Source organism: Aulonocara stuartgranti (assembly GCF_965226115.1).
Source record: "Aulonocara stuartgranti genome assembly, chromosome: 7".
NCBI classification, from domain to species: Eukaryota; Metazoa; Chordata; class Actinopteri; order Cichliformes; family Cichlidae; genus Aulonocara; species Aulonocara stuartgranti.
Window position 1 is genome coordinate 1,559,401 of NC_138945.1, and position 20,157 is coordinate 1,579,557.

The window sequence follows — 20,157 nt, forward strand, 5'->3', positions numbered from 1 at the left end:
GCCACCCAAAGGGACCTGCAACCCGTGAAATATGGGCAATGAGCAAAGCACTCACTGATGAAAAGGTGGTAAAGCGCATCCAATCTGACTTCTTTGACCCTATGCGACCCATATCCGATCATGGTATGACAGTGTGAACGGCGCAAATCCGATATTTTAAAATTCCAACCTGTGTCACGTCCGTATGTGGTACTGAATCTGTTGTGTGTGACGTCTTCTTCTGCGCATGCGGCCGCTTTGAGCGTTCACACTAGAGAATCAGATCAGAATACTTTATTGATCCCTGGGGGAAATTATTTTTTGTTACAGTGCTCCATTTTAAACCAACATTAAGACAAGACAGACAATACGCTAACTAAGAATAGTACAATATATACATATATATACATACATACATACATAAGTCACTTATAATAAATAGTTGGAAAAGAAACATGTGTAGTTGTAGCTGTAAACAGTGTGTTAAGTGGATGCGTTGTACAGGGAGATGGCCACAGGCAGGAATGATTTCCTGTGTCGTTCAGTGGTGCTTTTCGGTAATCTCAGTCTCTCACTGAACGAGCTCCTGTGACTGACCAACATGTCATGGAGTGGGTGGGAGGTGTTATCCAACATTGTCTTTATCTTGGACAGCATCCGCCTCTCCGACACCACCTTGAGGGAGTCCAGCTCCATCCCCACAACATTGCTGGCCTTACGGATCAGTTTATTAAGTCTGTTGGCATCTGCGACCCTCAGCCTGCTCCCCCAGCATGCAACAGCATAGAGCGTGTTTGCATATAGCCCCAGATCTCCCTCGATCTGGGGCTCCACGCAAGATCTCATCCCGTGGGGTCAAAATGATCATGAGAACGGTGAGCAAAGATCCCAGAACCACACGGGGGGACCTGGTGAATGACCTGCAGAGAGCTGGGACCAAAGTAACAAAGGTCACCATCAGTAACACACTACAACGGCAGGGAATCAAATCCCGCAGTGCCAGACGTGTTCCGCTGCTGAAGCCAGTGCATGTCCAGGCCCGTCTGAAGTTTGCCAGAGAGCACATGGATGATACAGCAGAGGATTGGGAGAATGTCATGTGGTCAGATGAAACCAAAGTAGAACTTTTTGGTATAAACTCAACTCGTCGTGTTTGGAGGAAGAAGAATACTGAGTTGCATCCCAAGAACACCATACCTACTGTGAAGCATGGGGGTGGAAACATCATGCTATGGGGCTGTTTTTCTGCCAAGGGGACAGGACGACTGATCCGTGTTAAGGACAGAATGAATGGGGCCATGTATCGTGAGATTTTGAGCCAAAACCTCCTTCCATCAGTGAGAACTTTGAAGATGAAACGAGGCTGGGTCTTCCAACATGACAATGATCCAAAACACACCGCCCGGGCAACAAAGGAGTGGCTCCGTAAGAAGCATTTGAAAGTCCTGGAGTGGCCTAGCCAGTCTCCAGACCTCAACCCCATAGAAAATCTGTGGCGGGAGTTGAAAGTCCGTGTTGCTCGGCGACAGCCCCAAAACATCACTGCTCTCGAGAAGATCTGCATGGAGGAATGGGCCAAAATACCAGCTACTGTGTGTGCAAACCTGGTAAAGACCTATAGTAAACGTTTGACCTCTGTTATTGCTGTTAAGATTCAATATTGAGGAAGGGTACAAGAGGTGATCGAAGAATAACCACACCGATCCGGCCGGGTGAAGTCAAACGATGATTTTAATGAATACACGCGTGGGAAGACAACTCTGTACGCAGACAGGAAGTAGTCTTCGACTTAATCAAAGCATGAACAGATATTTTATAGCATCAGGGTTTGTTTACTGACGCCCCTTCATGCGTCACAGACACATTTTATACATAGATCAGATCAGCATCATCATGACTTTTCACCTAGAAAATCATCTTCTATTTTCATGGCTTGGTACTTTCCGTTCTTATCTTAAAATGAATTGTTCCTCTTTCTTGCCGAGACAACAAGAAACGGTTCCTCTTTTACCAAGACAATTTTGCAGTTACAGCCAAACATAACTAACCTCTTCCTCTAAATAAATCTAATTTAAAGTGTGTGTGTGTGTGTGTGTTGACCTCACATGCTCTTTGTGTCACCTCTTCACCTACTGTCTGTGTCTCGTCCTCAAATGCTCTTTCTCAATTCACCTGTTGCACTTCTGACCTTTTACCAGACCAGAAGCTCACTGAGACTATGTGTATGTCTTCTACTAAATAAATGTTTTAATCAAGAACCTCTACTAAAACCTTAATATAAAATGACCTGATATAAGTGTTTTGTAAGCATGTATTGCGATTCCTTCTATGGCTCCAAGTCACTTGCACAATAAATTGTCCGAACATCGCGCCGAACAAAGCTTCCGACCCCCAATTAATTGACCGAACTCCAACTCTTTAATAAGCACAGATATGCATTGTGTATAAAATAGTCATAGCTGCTTAAGGCCTTCTTAAAGCTATCTGTTACATTGTTAAAGCCTCGTCTTAGCCTGCTGCTCAAAATAACTTCCTGCTTTCACTTCTGCATACAACTTCCTGTCAGCCTGCAACTCAGTCTTTCTGAAAGAGACACTGTTTAAACCTTGGAATGCAATATCCATGCTGCAGATTATATTATTAATGCAATGACAATTATTTAACAATAGCAGTAAAATAATTTCCCTCCTCGACACTCCCCCTTTTGACCTCTGGAACACCAGAGGTCACAATACATTGTGTCCTCACGCAGACCCTTCTCTGGTGGTCTCGAACCTCGAGATCTCCAGGATCCTCGCCCCTCCTGTGGTCGCCGAGATCTTCTGCAAAGGAAACAAAACACCTTTTCTTGCATCTCCCTAACTTATCCTATCTGGGACTCTTTAATCAAAAGCATGATCCTAATTATGCTCTTAACTTATTGACTTGTATTTATGTATGTTCCTCATCACTTTAAACTCTTTAAGCCCTGCTTTCACGTCCAGTTGCTCGCTCTATTTTCCCTTATCTGATCATCAACATCCTGTGCACAAGTTGTCGCTGCTGCAAGTTAATCTACTCCAAAAGAAAACAACCACTTTAATCAATTAAGTTTAAGCATATAAGCAATTACTCCTGTATACATTTCATCATAGCTAAATGCTGCCTTGAAACAACTCCTATGTGTTAACACTAACTTCATTTTAAAACCTCACATTTCCTATGTTATCACCTGTTTTGGTATAGCCTTTTTATTTCATTTTGCTCCTTTTAATGTAACCATACCTCCTAATTCTAGTTTATCAGACCTAACCAAAATATATGCTTTCCTTCCTCTTTGGTCCTTCTTTAAGTTCAGTTAAAAGCTAAATGAATTTAAGGCCTTTTGCCTGGAATCAATACTGTCATGTGTGTTTCTTAACTCTGTGTCTGTAAGCGTGTGCAATCCTTCATGAACTCATATTATCCTCACAGTAGATTGGCTAATCATAGCGCTAGCCAAAGGCTCGTGACCCTCCAGAGACAAATTTGAGCCACAACTCCTTTAAAAGCACAAAATGCAATATGTATAAAAATCATTTCTATTTATAAGCTCCCCCTTTATCCTAAAAATACCTCCTATGTAATATCTGTATGTGTAAGCCTACATTATAACCACTTCTTCTAAAGATCAAAAATCAAAGCTGTTCTACCCCTTCAACCCTCACTAATTTTCCCTCTAAGATTTATTCACAGCTTTGAAAAACCGGCATTGTATCTTCTAAACAGGATTCATGGTCCTGGGCCATGTTGGCCCAGCATTCTTGGTTCCTTGTATTTTCGCTCCTTATTTAGGCCAGGTTTTCTGAGGTGTCCTGTTGTGGTGTTCCCTAAGTGTTTTTTCCCTTTGTGACTCTTACCCCCTTGTGCCCCTCTGTGTATTTATGAGCTCTCGTCTCTCTTTGTGTTTATTCCATGTTTCCCCTCGGTCTCCCTGCGTCTCGTTTCTGGTTTGTGTTATTAGCTTACCCAGTTTAGGTTGTTTTTTCCACCAGTGCTGTTTTGTGCCCACCGTTGTAAATAAATATTCACCTGCGCCAGAGCTGCCGCCTTTTGGGTCCTTTTCTACAACTCCACACGGCTTGCCTCGCAAACCGTGACAAGTTCACTTTTAATCTTTTAACCTTAACTTAAAAATAACAGTTTCAGTTTTACCATATCCAAATGATCAAAAACCCAAAAGGTCCTAAAATGATCCTAAATTATTAAACAATTAAATTATTAAACCCTAAACCCCCCTTTATCTTGATACATTTCATGTGTCAAGATACTATACCAAACCTAAAAATGCTCAGTTTTCCCCACTCATGATCCAATCTATGTCATAAAAATAAACTTAAAACAGAACAGTTATCAGTCATGTGTTTCTTCAAACAATGATAACTGAGTTACATCAAAAAATATTTCCCCTTTAGCATTTGGCATTCTCCCAACAATATACTATAATCCCATAATCTAACCCCACCTAATAAAACAAAACAGAAATTTTCTCTGGTAAAAACAAATTGTTTGTCCACATTAATTCATCCTCACTCACATACAGTCTCACATTCACTCACATGCAGTCACACCATGTATTTGCTAATGGTGGAGCTTCCCGCGTCAGATTCTCCACCCTCAGCAAAATGAGCTCCGTCATTTTTATTTTCCATAGGAAAATATTTCTTCATGCTTTTGGACTGGATTGACTCGCATAAAATCCTTTTTACAGGGACTTACGACCTTGATCAGTCCCCACAGGTAGCTCTCCTCAGCCAATTATAATCTGGGAAGCCCACCTTATATTTGCTCTTCCCGAGAATTTTCAGCGCCGTTATTCACTGTTGCAGGCCTGCTTAAAACAGAAATGAAAAATAGAGCTGATTGTTAGCTCATAAAAACAAAACAAAATCACCTGACAGGTTTTCTTTAAGTGCACTGTTACAAAATAATGGGCCCAATTTTTTAGACATGTCCATGTTTCCTAAAACTCCCCCTATTAAAAACAAAAACAACAACAACAACCTACCTGACAGAATCAACCCATCACCACAACAACCTTAAACACACAAATCTTGCCACCACATAATTTCACCTCCTCAATACACCAAAAGTCTCATTAAAACCACACAATTTGCAAACAAAAATCACCCCCTTATACTCTTAAATTCAACATAAGACCCCTTACGACATCATATAATCACTAAACTATAAATTCCCTACCCCAATCTGCACTTCTCGTCTCTGCTATGCTTCCTCTTCCTGAAAGTCACAGTCACACACACACTCCAGCTAATTTGCATACTGAATCATCTCTCAAGAAGCTGTAACAACAGAAACATATGTTTAAACATTCCCAACTCATTAAATCATTTTATTTCTTCCAACAGTGATCACTAGTGTTGATCACTCAGTACGAGAGCACTCCTAAGTCACTCTTTTTTAAAACTACTTTAATCCCTTTTTCGTTTTCATAACTCCCTTTGTCATATGGCTTATTCTATTCCTCAATTACAAACTCAAATGTATTTTATTAAACATTCACACCATTGTATCATTCATACAAAATAGCAAGCTGTTCTTCATTGCCTATGTTTGTGTTCTTAGCCAGGTTTAATCAGTGTCTATGCATTAAACTCCATGAGCTTGTCTTGTCTTTATAAGTTTAATGCATTTCCTGTTTGTGTGTGTGAATTTGCATATGGTGCTTTTACAGTGTGTCAGACTCCTTCATAATTTTGCCTTTAAACAGTCAATTTTCTCCTCCCCAAATTTACTAACCCAAATTCTGATATCCTACCTTAAATAGCAGCATTCCTTGTCCTCAGCCAGAAGGTAGGGCTCCACTTGCCACTTTCCACCTCCACCCTAGCCCAGCGGTCTTACCCGTCAGGTCCGAGAGTAATCGTGACTGTGCCTGCCTTAGGTTGTCCCAGGGTTTCGAGGTGGGATCTTACCCGTCATGGGCTATCCAGCCTTCCATACTCGCCTGATACGGGGCCCAAGTGGGCAGGGGAGGGAACACACTGGCTCTGGGAATTAAAGGAATGTAAGCTGCTTCCTTCATTGCATCTTATGTTAAACTATCTCTATAATAAGCTATCTCAATTCTGACTCCTTCCTAGAATAATTTCACATATGGCACTTTGTGTATGTGTGTTTTCTATTCATTAATGTAATTGTCAGTTATTTTCTCTCCCGGTCAGGGAACCACATTATTTTCTCTCTTCATTTTACCTTCTTTTGTTTGTTTGTGACGTTCTACTTTAGCTCTACTAAACCTTGATGTAAAAACAATACTCCCTTATTTCACGCACACACTCTGCCTTTTGCCTACACACACACTTCTCTCTCAGACTTCCTCTGTTCACACATCACCTTATATGGGCATGCAAACTTCCTGTCACCCACACCATTTCCTGTTACACACACACCGCACGCAGCTGCTCAGAGCAGCTCAAACTGCTTTGCTGTTTCTCCAGGCTAATCAAACTTATTTTGTATTTACAATCTACAAACCCTCTGTAATTCTACTAACTTTTGACCTAAAATGTAGCATCATTCACACAATGATTTCATAATCCTCTCACACACACCTTTTAAATAAACTAAACTCTTATAACATCACTCATGCCTCTCTCAAATTAAAAACACTTTCAAAGTTTAAAACGTCCTACTTTACATCACCCAAGAAATACCTCTCACACCTTTATTCATCATGTCAAAGCTTCTAGTCACCACATTCACACTTAAACTGTGACTAGAGTTAAGGAATATAACTCAACACACTTTCCTAAGAGTATTTTAGACATGCTTGTCATAATCAAAAAAGCAAGTAAAAAACAAACAAACAAAAATTGAAACCTCTATTAATTCTCACCGCACACACAAGAGATTGAAAAAATAAAACACACCAGCAACTAATGCTGGAGAAAAGTTACTACTGAAAGTGATGTGTTAGTCTTAAGTATATACAGTGCACTCAATATATTTATATATCTACATCCAAACTCAGTCAATTACTATACATCCACTACGGCAACTCAAAACTTTATTTATAGTCCTCTAATAAACATAAATGGCATTTGAAACACACACTCAACAATGTTTGCAGCAGTATTTGTAAAACCAACTGTGGCTTAAACAGTTCACTGCTTACTCATTTGCATTTTCACTCACACACACCGTCTAAAAATAGCAGCAGCATTGCCTCAGACTCCTTTCACACAGAGATCTCTTATTTTACAAAGACGTCTTATATTTACAACTACTGTCAGATCTGTCAGCTTTAGCGCCTACACAATTTAGACAAATTTAACATAACCACCCAGCGGATAAATTCCCTGAGTTTTTTGCGACCAATTAACCAGTATCAAGACTTTAACTGTTTCTGGCCTCATTTCTAAAATCCCTAACTCAATTTAAAAGCGTCAACCAACCCAAACTTTGAAGTGTTAAGTTAAAGTTACACGCCCGAAGACCAACTTCTCCTGTCCAAAAAAGCGCAGATACCGTTGCAAACGGTAAGGAGACTCTAACTCCTAGTTATTCTGGAGTGCCCCAAGCTCCACAGTGACCAACTGACTATCCCTCTTCGAGGACAATGCATAAGCGTCCTTTGCATTGGCAAGCGTTACCTCTGAGCACTGCGCTTCCTAGCAGACTCGAACTGCCGTTCTAGAATAATTTATAATACTTTGAAACAACAATCAACACCCGAAACAAGTGTATAACTGAAGCAGGTGCAACCTAGTGGTCAAATGGAGACTCCAACTCACAAAATGACCGCTCAGGTCCACTCTTATGACCAAATTTGGACTCTAACCAACACAATAACCAATTCCCTACCAAACTACTTGAGACTCTAACTCAATTTCTTTGGGACTTCAACCCAGTATTTAAACTTTTCTTATCAGACTCTTAACTACTTTCATTTCTTCTTAGCAGAACTCTAACTGCTTCAACTCATGAGATTTTCATCAAAATCAAAACAGACATCCACCAGTAACTTCAGTGAGTAGACTTAAATTTTATCATGTCCAATTTGGCACACTTTGGAAATAATTCAACAGGTAGTGCCTTACCTTTTGGATAAGCCGGCTTATGCCCACTCACTTAGACCACTGGAATTCATGTCTGCCCGTCAGACCACCCAAGACCCCGGATTTCTCCGTCCAAACCTCCAACTCTCCCTCCTCAATAACCGGACGAGCCCCCAAATGTTAAGATTCAATATTGAGGAAGGGTACAAGAGGTGATCGAAGAATAACCACACCGATCCGGCCGGGTGAAGTCAAACGATGATTTTAATGAATACACGCGTGGGAAGACAACTCTGTACGCAGACAGGAAGTAGTCTTCGACTTAATCAAAGCATGAACAGATATTTTATAGCATCAGGGTTTGTTTACTGACGCCCCTTCATGCGTCACAGACACATTTTATACATAGATCAGATCAGCATCATCATGACTTTTCACCTAGAAAATCATCTTCTATTTTCATGGCTTGGTACTTTCCGTTCTTATCTTAAAATGAATTGTTCCTCTTTCTTGCCGAGACAACAAGAAACGGTTCCTCTTTTACCAAGACAATTTTGCAGTTACAGCCAAACATAACTAACCTCTTCCTCTAAATAAATCTAATTTAAAGTGTGTGTGTGTGTGTGTGTTGACCTCACATGCTCTTTGTGTCACCTCTTCACCTACTGTCTGTGTCTCGTCCTCAAATGCTCTTTCTCAATTCACCTGTTGCACTTCTGACCTTTTACCAGACCAGAAGCTCACTGAGACTATGTGTATGTCTTCTACTAAATAAATGTTTTAATCAAGAACCTCTACTAAAACCTTAATATAAAATGACCTGATATAAGTGTTTTGTAAGCATGTATTGCGATTCCTTCTATGGCTCCAAGTCACTTGCACAATAAATTGTCCGAACATCGCGCCGAACAAAGCTTCCGACCCCCAATTAATTGACCGAACTCCAACTCTTTAATAAGCACAGATATGCATTGTGTATAAAATAGTCATAGCTGCTTAAGGCCTTCTTAAAGCTATCTGTTACATTGTTAAAGCCTCGTCTTAGCCTGCTGCTCAAAATAACTTCCTGCTTTCACTTCTGCATACAACTTCCTGTCAGCCTGCAACTCAGTCTTTCTGAAAGAGACACTGTTTAAACCTTGGAATGCAATATCCATGCTGCAGATTATATTATTAATGCAATGACAATTATTTAACAATAGCAGTAAAATAATTTCCCTCCTCGACATTGCCAACAAAGGTTATGTTACAAAGTATTGAGTTGTATTTTTGTTATTGACCAAATACTTATTTTCCACCCTGATTTACCAATAAATTCTTTACAAATCCTACCATGTGGATTCATGGATTTTTTTTTCACATTCTGTCTCTCACAGTTGAAGTGTACCTCTGGTGCAAATTACTGACCTCTGTCATCATTTTAAGTGGGGGAACTTGCACAATCGGTGGCTGACTAAATACTTTTTTGCCCCACTGTAACTGATGACAATAATCGTGGTCTGGGGGTAGCTCCTCCAGGGCAGACACCTCAGCAGATAGCTGTTCCCACCAGTGTGCACCACTGACTGCCTCCAAACCAGTCTCCCCCTCATCTTGGGCATCATCCTCGGGCTCCTCATCTGGGGCCACAGTGTCACCAGCACCGATGCAGATGTTATGCAGAACGGCACATGCTGTTATGACCTGCAGCAGATGTTTTGTCTTGTAAGTACAGTGTACATGCCAGATTATACACTACAGTTGCCATTATGATTCAACAAACAACAATGATGATTGTATTAGAGTGACGTACATGTGGCACGAACGTGTGGTGCACCTCCAGTGCTTGCAGGAAGATGACACGGAACCTCATCGTCATCATTCCAAAAGCACACTCTATGACAGAGCGAGCCCTGGGATGATGTGCGTTGAAGCGCTGGGCTCCCACACCGTGGACTGGCCTCTTGTAGGGGGTGATGAGGGGGAGTGGATGTTGGAGACATGGGTACCCTCCATCTGCAAGGATAAAATGCCCTGGGGGAGGGTAACGGGCCTGTCGGTACAGTGGGCTGTGGCGGAGGACCCTGGAGTCATGCACTGACCCCGGCCAGCCCACATGTGTATCGACAAAGCGGCCCTGATGGTCACATACCGCCTGCAGGATTATAGACGGGAACAACTTCCTGTTCCTGTTGCACTGACCATCAGGGCCGCTGGGGGGCTTGATGCAGACATGGCAGCAGTCAATTGCACCAGGATCTTTCACAAAGGCCCTGTGTCCTGCCAGCTGTGCATACTCATTGGACATGGCATCTAGATCTTCTGGGGTCCAAGAGAGGTGGATGACCTGATGGCGAGTGGCCACCACCTCCTCTGTGACCCTGTGCACATGTGGTGAACAGTGGAATGGGGTATTGCAAACACCCTGGACACTACCCTGTAGGCTGCTCCACTTGCCAGCCAGAAAAGGAACACAAGGGCCTCGATCGGGGCACCCCAACCATGTCTCCGATACTGGTTAAGTAGATTCATCAGCGGTGTCACGGACTCCCTGCTGAGGCGAAAATCAGTGTGTAATGAACTTCCAATGTTGTCTTTGAAATTTTGAAGACGGGGGCCGGGTCTGCAACCCATAGCTCCCATCATTGGTACGTCGAGATGGCGATAAATGTCACGATATTCTGTGCGACAGATTTGGGACCCGATATGCAGGCGATAATCTCAAAGAAACAACAAGTTTCATTGCTCAAACAGAGAAAACACGAAACAAAGCTGGACTGGGAGCAGACATGCAAAACTTGGAGAATAAAGGATGTGAGGAAAATTGAGGGCTTAAATGCACACCTGAGGTAAATGGGGAGAAACAAAGGTGAACAGAATCCGACTAATGAGAAGACAGAACATGGGAACAGAAACACAGACCTGACGCAAAGGCAGAAAAGGTCTGACCTCACACAGGAGATGCTCGGGACGAAACACAGAGACGAGAATAATAAAATAATGTTGAGTGAATTATGACGGTAAAACCGAATCAGTCAGGCTGGACTTTTTTATGAGAAAATGTCAAAGGTAAGTAGCACTCAGAGGTGTGGTTAGCTCTCCAAGTCTTTTCCAAACACATACAGAGTCGGTTTCTTTTAATATCAAGTGAATAAAGAGAAACCCATACGGTAAAAAAATATATTTTGAAATATATTTTGAAATATATTTCAAAATATACAAAAATTGGCCAAAAAATATATGCGCTAAAATACATTTCAAAATATATAAATATATTTTGAAATGTATTTTAGCGCATATATTTTTTGGCCAATTTTTGTATATTTTGAAATGTATTTCAAAATATATTTTTTGAAATACATTTCAAAATATATAAATATATTTTGAAATGTATTTTAGCGCATATATTTTTTGGCCAATTTTTGTATATTTTGAAATATATTTCAAAATATAATTGAAAATTAATTAAAAATCTTTCAAAAATATATTTTACCCTTCATATATTTCAGTCGAAGAAAACACATTCACATGTAACAACTGAAAATCTTTATTTGATATCTAAAACAAACACAGCATATAAATCAAGCTAGGAACATACATTATACAACTTTATTTTCATAACATTCTTAAAAATTGTAAAATTTTTAAAAAATAAAAATTATATATATATATATATATATATATATATATATATATATATATATATATATATACACACACACACACACACACACACACACACACACATATATATATATACATACATTTTACTATACAAAATGCAACTGCAACAAACACTTATAAGTAACGATACTGTGAATTTGATGTGAACTGCTATTAACACAATAAAAATGTGATCACTCAAAGATGTTTACTGATCAATAACAAGCAGAGGAATACACACACACATATATATATATATATATATAGATATAGATATAGATATATATATGTGGGTGTGTACGAACATAAAACATATTTAAAATGTAACTTTTTTTTTCTTTTCCAACAGTCTGAGTTCCCCCAGCTTTGAATTGACTGCAATCCCCAAAGCCCCTCTGGATACATTGGGGAACCTCTTCCTTACCGCCACTGTAACAAACAAAAGTCACAGTTCTAGTACTTTTATCAGAGTTAAAATAAAAACATGATTTAAATTAGCTAGCTTCATTTAGCAAACAGATATTTCCGTTTATAGAGATACAGATATATTTTCCACATAATTTTACCTTTTTTTCCCCCCTCGATGGAAAGTCTATCCAGTTCACATTACAGTAATACTAACACCCCTTTTGGTCATCTATCCTTACTCTCCATCATTCAATCTGTTGACCTTCTTTGTCTGAGTCCAACCACTTCAATGCTTCATCACCTATCTGTGCAATTTTTATTGTTGCAAAGTGAGTTACTTGTGCAGTATGCAATTTTAGATACACAGTCTTCACTTACTATATATGGCTGTCATGGTTTCTTTATCAAGGGCAATTCTTCGCTCTGCGCCGATGTCTGTTTTGCTGTGTCCTCCTATAAAAAGCATTAACATTTGAGTGTCTGGCTAGTTAAATTTCCAAAAATCTGATCTTTGTTCATCTAAACATTTGAACTACAATATTATGCTTTTTGGTAAAGAAACTGGTGACAGAGAAGTAGGCTTTTTAAAGTACTATTAGCTAACCATTTGAACTGACTTTCAAAGCTGATTACCTTTTAAATTGCTGTGGATCAAAACCTCCAGTGGGAAGGCGGCCATTAGAAGAACACGCACCATTGAACCTGAAAATAACAAAAACAAACAAAAAACAGAACAATATATAGATACTGTTTATATAGGGTAATAAATCTCTTCTGAAGCAATATAGTTCATTTTGGGTGAAAAACAAAACATTCCTCTAAAATATATATACTGACATCAGCAATCAACATCATGATTGTAATTATTTCCTTTTTAGTACATCTACTGCTGTTTGCATGTGTCAAGCACTACGACTGTATCTATGCATATAAATTCACCATATATATCCAGCAAAAATGTTTTGTTATAGTCAAAAGGAAAACAAACAAAGGCATTCAATCAGAGGTGAGAAATTAATTGGGAATATGAATTATAGGTGAACTATTCTTTACCTACTAGCAATCAAGCTTCTTTAACCAAGAAGCTTGAAATATTTGAATGTAAAATAAAATAAATAAATAAATAATAATAAAAATAACATGATGTAATTAAAATGCACAACTTACATTAAGGAAATCTGCATTTGTATCCACAGGCTAAAAGTAAAACAGTAAATGTGTTAGTGATAGTACAGGTATTTAAAAAAAAAAAAAAAAGAGGCAGTAACTGTGACGCTTCTAGTGGGATGCTAAATGCAGAGATTTATATTTACAGTATAATACTGCATGTACGGGTAACTGAGTTGTGAACTGTAACTGAATATTAGAGAATCTCAGAGAAATTAAATGTATTTATTTTTTGAATTTATCAATCATAAAACCGTCTGTTTTGAAGGCCTGTTACGATAGCGACTTTTTGTTGGTCGGTATATTGCCCCATAAACAATTGCGACAAGTTATGTCATTGTCATTTTAAGACCATTTTATGTCTTTGAATGTATAATCATAATATAACACCATAATAATGCAAGATCTACACACTTTCAATTGACAAACCAACATCTAATTCTTAAAGTATTTAGATCATTGAAATTAGGAATCAAAATATTAGATACCTTAAAAACTTGAATAAATAGTAAATTTTCTAACAAATAGAAAACAATGTTATTTAATGTTATTGTTATGTTATCATTATATTTTATTTTTGTAAATATAATGGCGGATAAATTACATCATCAACAATTATTGAGGTCATGTACATGTATTGTGTGTTAAGTCGATATATCGATTATTGTGATAGGCCTACTGTTTTGGTATCATAACGAGCTTGTCAAACATGCATGACCACTAAACAATGTCTAAGCAGTAGTATTGGTCTGAATGACAACAAACATAACTAGTGTTTTGGAAAATCTGTTAGAAAACAGTTATTTCAATAATTATGATTAGCATGTGACACAGACACCGCATAAAAAACTACAACAACAAATACTTACTTTAGGAGGATGGGGGAGGGCAGCATGAGGTTGAGACTTTGACATCTGTAAAAAACAAATTCATGTATTACAAACAAGTCACTTAAAAATACATTAATGTGGCAGACTGTTCCCTGTTCAGATGCAGTGTATAAGTACAATCAGGGCTGTCACAACAATGGGGTGGGGCCAAGTGGCTGCAACCCTAGGTACAATGTGCAGGTATATATAATTACATATAATATATGTGAATAAAGCAAGAATCTGTTTAGGTTAGTCACTGTGCTGACTGATGCTTGCTAGGTTTATATGATTGCAAACTGCACAAAAACAACAACAGCAACAACATTAATGACAATGACAAACAAAATTACTTACATTTATGTAAATCTCACATTAGGAAGATCTGCATTCGATTTCATGGGCTGAAATAAATAGGCAGAAACATTACTGCTAAAAAAATAAAAAAACAAAAACTCTAAAAAGCCTAAAAATGACTTAAAAAGCAAGGAAATGTGGAACATTGTAATTAGCGAACATTAATAAAGCATAACTGTTCTTTGTTTCTAACCTTGGTAAGTACTCTGTAGCCAGAAGGAGAGGTAGGATTTCTGTGAAAGCCAAATTAAATGTGAATAGGCTTTGATAGTTATTGAGAAGGCAGAATAATAAGAAAAGGCAAAAGTACGTCACAATATAATTAATTAAGTTACATATTTTGATTACCAAATTATGGAAGCGTGGAGCTGCCACCCAGGCAAAAGAAAAATAGAGCTGTATCACGTTATGACGTGAAATGTTTATTGTTCTAACATTATGCTTTTCATGTTTGTATAATATAATATCACGTTATTATAATATACATAATTGTCACGTTCGCACAATATTGTACGGACGTGATAATTATGTACATTTTTCGTACAATGTTGTTCAAACATGTTGTTCAAACATGATAGTATATTGTTAGAACGATAAACTTTTCACGTTATAACGTGATATACTTATATTTCTCTTTTGCCTGGGTGGCAGCTCTACGCTTCCGTTCCAAATACACGAGAATAAAGTAATATTATATGGGAAAAGGCACCTGCTAGCTTGATGATGGAGGCTTCTTAGACTGGCCACCCGCCTTGGCTTCTTGTCGCCACTCCACGAAATAAAGGTCCGTTTCCTCCATGCCGGCTAATTATTCATCCTCATTAAAATCTCGTATATGTTCAGTTGGCAGAATTGAGAATTTTACATCTTCCAACCACTTAATTAACGCGAACATAATCGGCTTGTTTCTTCCCGTCTCCTGTATCCGGCCGTTCCTCTCGCTGTCAGATTTCGCGCCTCAGAGACGTCGTTATTTTTCAAAAAAAAAAAAGAAGAAAGAAAGAAAGAAAGAAAGAAACAGCAACAACTACTAAAGAGAGTTTTTGCACGTTCATTGCACATTTGTGGGAATGTTTAAATATTTAATTTTTATTAATTACTTTTCATTATATCTTTATTTTTTAAACCACCGTGGCAATGCGCATGCGCATACACTCCTGCACGCAAAGGGCTTTGGAGTTGACGTAATGTCGCAATGCATTGTGGGAGCGCAGCACCATCTTGGCAGGTCACGAATCAAAACAAGATTGCTACGAACCATTCTGAAACGTAGCTCAAAAGAAAATGACGGTATAGAGACAGATTCTGTCCAGATGCAAAGAGACGGTACTTGATTGTTGAAATGTGGACCCGTATGAAATATAGCCGTGGAGTAGAAACCCTGAAGACCAAACCGCTATTGACTTAGCATGATCTACTCTCATACCTTGTCTGTGGAGTCAGAGCATACACGGCGCACCAATTTCGCAATTATAAATCTCTGGAGGCGCACATCCAATTCACCAAGGACTGGGTACAAGATTTGGCTATTTTTAAGCCTCCACGTTGTGAGTACGCCGTCATTCAAGCAAAGGTAAGTCAGCTTGAGTACTGCGAGTAAAATGCGTTTGATTCCCCCCAGCATTCAAATTAGTGCTAGCAAAAATTCATTCGTGAGGGGGAAATTACAGTGAGAACATGTAGAGGCTCTGTTAGAGGGATAACATAGTGAGTTCAGTGCATTGATGTGACATTGTCCTGAAGGATTTAGTTATTCTTTATGGTTAAAGAAATTGCCCTAATTAATTCATATTTATTATAAATAATCCTAATTACACATCTTGCTTCCTTGTTTGTGTCCTGTGTCACTAAAAATACATTCTGTTTTAGTTTTATACATTGATTAATGACCTGCAGAATCTGCTTGTCATATTAGGTGTCCATAGTTGTCACTTAAAGTCGAACTTTATGTTTTCTCCCTCTTGAAAGTGATTACATCCTTGCATTACATACTTTAGATTCATTTTTTGCTGATAGGTTTCTAAAAAGAAACATGCAGATTTAGAATATAACATGCAGCGTTCTATAGATGGATACATAAAAACACTTTATTTGTTACATTTATGATAAATGGATTTGAAAGTAAATAAAACACATTTGTGTCGGACTTGGCTTATTAAAGTTCTTGTCTTTAAATGAACTTTGTCTGTGTGTGTTTTAGGTCCTGCACTCTTAAAGACTGAATTGCAGCATTGCAGCCACAGGTCATTGTGAGCATCACAGGGAAGGTTGAAGCCGCCCACTGCAGCTGTATGGCTAGAGTCGTGGAGACTTGCAGCCATGTCACTGCTCTTCTGTTTAATGTAGAAGCAACAGTGAGGATCTGTGGCACAAGGACTGTTACAGATGAACCTGCATACTGGGTTTTGCTGGGTAATATGACCAAGATACAGCCAGAGGTTGGCCATAAGATAGACTTCTCCTCTTCAGCTGCCCAAAAAAAAGGTTCTTGATCAAAACATAAACAGACCATTCGTTGTGACAGGTAAAAGAAGCCATCCTCAAAAAAGAAAGGTTCCACCTGCTACTGTGGAGGAGTTGGATCAACTGATGGGACAATATTTTTCCAAGCATAGTTCTGTTCTGAATAACCCATAATGTTTTAATTTAGGGGGCCATGTAAATACTTTGCATTTACTGAATATGTACTTACTAAATACCACTGTTCAAAAGTTGAATAAAGAAACAAAGAAATGTTTGCCTATTTTTAATTAAAAGCACTTTGTCGAACATCACATCAGTTACAATGTAGAAAAAATGTTATGTATAGTTTACAAATGACAAAATGTTCACATAAAATCATGACAGCATTTGTATAATATCACCCACTACTAGCATTCTGTAATTTACTGTCTCTTTTGAAAACTTATCACTACATAAACAGCACAAGACTTAAAAGTATTTAACAAGAGCATTTTTCCCTGGTTTTACTACCACACTGGGGCACATGTTCACCAAAACGCAGCAAACCTTTGCCATCTTATCCAGGAAGGTCACCTTTTTACCCTCACATGGAAGAAGTAATCTGATTGGCATGGTGGTATGTAGCATGTAGTTTGAAGCAGGGATTTCGTAGTGCCCCATGTGTAGTGTTGGAACCCAGTCAGGATTTGTTTCATTCATTTCATAGGCTGGTTTGTTGCAATAATGCCAAATAATTAGCAACTCTATAAATAGAAGGTAGTTCTGCATGTTTGTTCTAAGTTTGTGCTATTGAAAATAAAATTAACAGGCTATAAATAATAATATGAACTTATTTAGAACTTACCTGAATGAAAATACTGGAGCACACCAACAGATATCTGTGGCTGGTAGAGAACTGAATATCAGCTCGTCTCGCAGCTGCTATCCAGGCTAGACGCCTTCTTTTGGTAACATCCAACACATAAGCTCCCTCATGATGTTTCCAGGTGAGGAAACAATGAAAAGAGAGCCTGTTTTCAAGCTTATTCCTTTGTCGGTAGTGCAATCTAACATTACAACCGACCACACAGCAAGCATTTGTTTGGCCTGCTAATATGGCGCCTTGACCAAAAATCCTGGCTACGCCCCATCCCGTAAGATCACGCTCCAGAGCCCTATTAACGTACGGATCTAGAAAGAAGACGCTGCATTTTTAACTCTGAGGGAGATGGAGAATGAGCCTATTTCCAAAACAGTGGAGTGTGTTCCTTTAAGTACTAAATTGTATATATTGTCAAAAACTAAAGTGTACATAGCAGTTGTTGTATCTTGTTTACTGTATCACTGACAGATAATTTCAAAGTCAATGAACGCTACATTATAGTGAGATATTGTGTAATGTGAAATACTGTAAGCAAATGAATAAACAACCTAATTCGTGATAGACCTTTGACTCTGTTTTGTTTGAATCCAACTGTTTTTTGCAGATGTGCATAAAACATGTTACTTTTAGTATTGTTATCATTATCATCATTATTGCACTAAATATATTTTAAATAAAGGATACTTTGATATACATTCTACTGTAAGGTTGGAAATGTATTTTCTTCACCCTAAAATATGTTTTGAAATGTATTTTGGTTTGAAAGAAATATATTTTCAATTTCAAAAATATATTTTTTTGGAGCATCACAAATACAAAATATATTTACCATATATTTGAAATATATTTTGGCCAGGAAAAATGTATTTTTTTACCGTATGGGAACCTGCGTGTCGCACACATGAGCTAATCAGTTTGGATGCTTGATTTAAATTTTCTCCTCCCTGTATTTAACTCCTTGATAAAGGAACTGCAGAAGTGCAAATGCAGCAGGCTCAGAGTTCCCACCTCTTACATACAATCTTCTCTTTGAAAACACCAACAGATTGGCATTAGTGAATGTGGCCCATCCTGGTCAGACGCTGAAGCTCCTCAGCTGGTGTTTGATGTGAGGTAGGACTTTGCTCGGAGCCCCTCGCAAATGACGAGTGACTCACGCTATCTTTAAGGAAAAGCCCAGACAGGAAACTGGTTTTTATTGCTCGTTTCAGTGATCTGAAGCTAATCCGTAACTACCGTCCTTAGCTCGGTCCTGAGACCTAGCTAGCTAACATGAGCACTCGGCTGTCGGGGTTCGTTTAGCTAATCTGTGCAGGTGAATGAATCAGCACCACCCAGTGACAGCAGACAGATCATCCAACATGTTCACATGTTAACTGCAAAATGAACTGATGAAAACAGTGCAAAGGTTAAAGTACCACATGTGCTGCAGTGAAAGCTGCAGCTTTATTGATAAAGTTAAAGACAAAAAAAACAAAAGGATTAATCACCCCTGTAACTGTGTCACTATATATCAGCATTAACAGGACCTCAGTTTGGTGTTTCACAAAGCTGCTGATCTCAGACCTGCACAGCTTCCGTTTTAAACACTTGATGTACTCAGCTGCATGAAGAGCATATGAGATTTTCTCTGACAGAATTAAATAAAACCTGATGAAGGTCAAAGGTCGTCACTTGTATGTTGAACTACAAACTTGTGATCTGGAGTTCTTTCACAGTTTTTTGCAGATAGTGTTATTTACCATAAAGTGATGCAGAGTTATTAATACCAGAGAGGATCATATATTTTTAAATATATAACTTTCTACAGGACTGAATATAATATCTTTATGTAAAAGTCCGGAGCCTCTGGGGAGTATCTGAGTATTTATAACATTACACAAAGCAAAGGTCCCCATCACAGTGTTGATGAAATGCTGGGTTTATCCATCTTCTGGGGCGGGCCTACGGAGGAGTGCTGAAGATTTCGCTGTGAGGGAGCTGCTGGTGAAGATCATGAGTCCTGCTTGATCAATGCGATGAGCTTCAGTCTTCCTGGTGTTTCTTAAATGAAGCCTCTCTCAGTGGGTCAACAGAACATCTGGCACAGGACAGCTGTGATGAAAGAAAGGGAAGAAGTTTCTCCAAACCTCTGGACCCAGAAACCCAGCTTGGTCCTGATGGTCTCCCTCACTAGTTTCTCTCCAGGGTGAATGTAGCTGTTCATATAATATGGACTCTATTATTAAATGAAAAGAACAAATTAGACTACACTACTGAAACCACATGCTGATGTTTTTAAAGTCTCCATGTTAAGAGGCTGTAGAGGGCTCTGAAGATTTAAACAGTTTTAGATCCATTACACTCACAGTCTTATGTTAAAATCTCAAAG

General features: G+C 38.6%; 4 long non-coding RNA genes across 4 annotated transcripts; 1 reads left to right on the top strand and 3 right to left on the bottom strand.

Moving 5' to 3' along the window:
* Positions 1-1,692: 1,692 nt before the first annotated feature.
* Positions 1,693-2,334, bottom strand: LOC309711101. The gene is made up of 2 exons (XR_014277884.1): positions 2,152-2,334; positions 1,693-2,100 (listed from the first exon to the last, which is right to left on the bottom strand). It is a non-coding gene; the product is annotated as an uncharacterized lncRNA (long non-coding RNA).
* A 5,930-nt stretch (positions 2,335-8,264) lies between these two features.
* LOC309711102 lies at positions 8,265-8,906 on the bottom strand. The gene is made up of 2 exons (XR_014277885.1): positions 8,724-8,906; positions 8,265-8,672 (listed from the first exon to the last, which is right to left on the bottom strand). It is a non-coding gene; the product is annotated as an uncharacterized lncRNA (long non-coding RNA).
* Positions 8,907-12,484: 3,578 nt separating this feature from the next.
* Positions 12,485-15,257, bottom strand: LOC309710578. The gene is made up of 7 exons (XR_014277744.1): positions 15,171-15,257; positions 14,655-14,694; positions 14,462-14,508; positions 14,105-14,149; positions 13,236-13,265; positions 12,702-12,770; positions 12,485-12,521 (listed from the first exon to the last, which is right to left on the bottom strand). It is a non-coding gene; the product is annotated as an uncharacterized lncRNA (long non-coding RNA).
* A 669-nt stretch (positions 15,258-15,926) lies between these two features.
* On the top strand, positions 15,927-16,886 carry LOC309710579. The gene is made up of 2 exons (XR_014277745.1): positions 15,927-16,034; positions 16,662-16,886. It is a non-coding gene; the product is annotated as an uncharacterized lncRNA (long non-coding RNA).
* Positions 16,887-20,157: the final 3,271 nt, after the last annotated feature.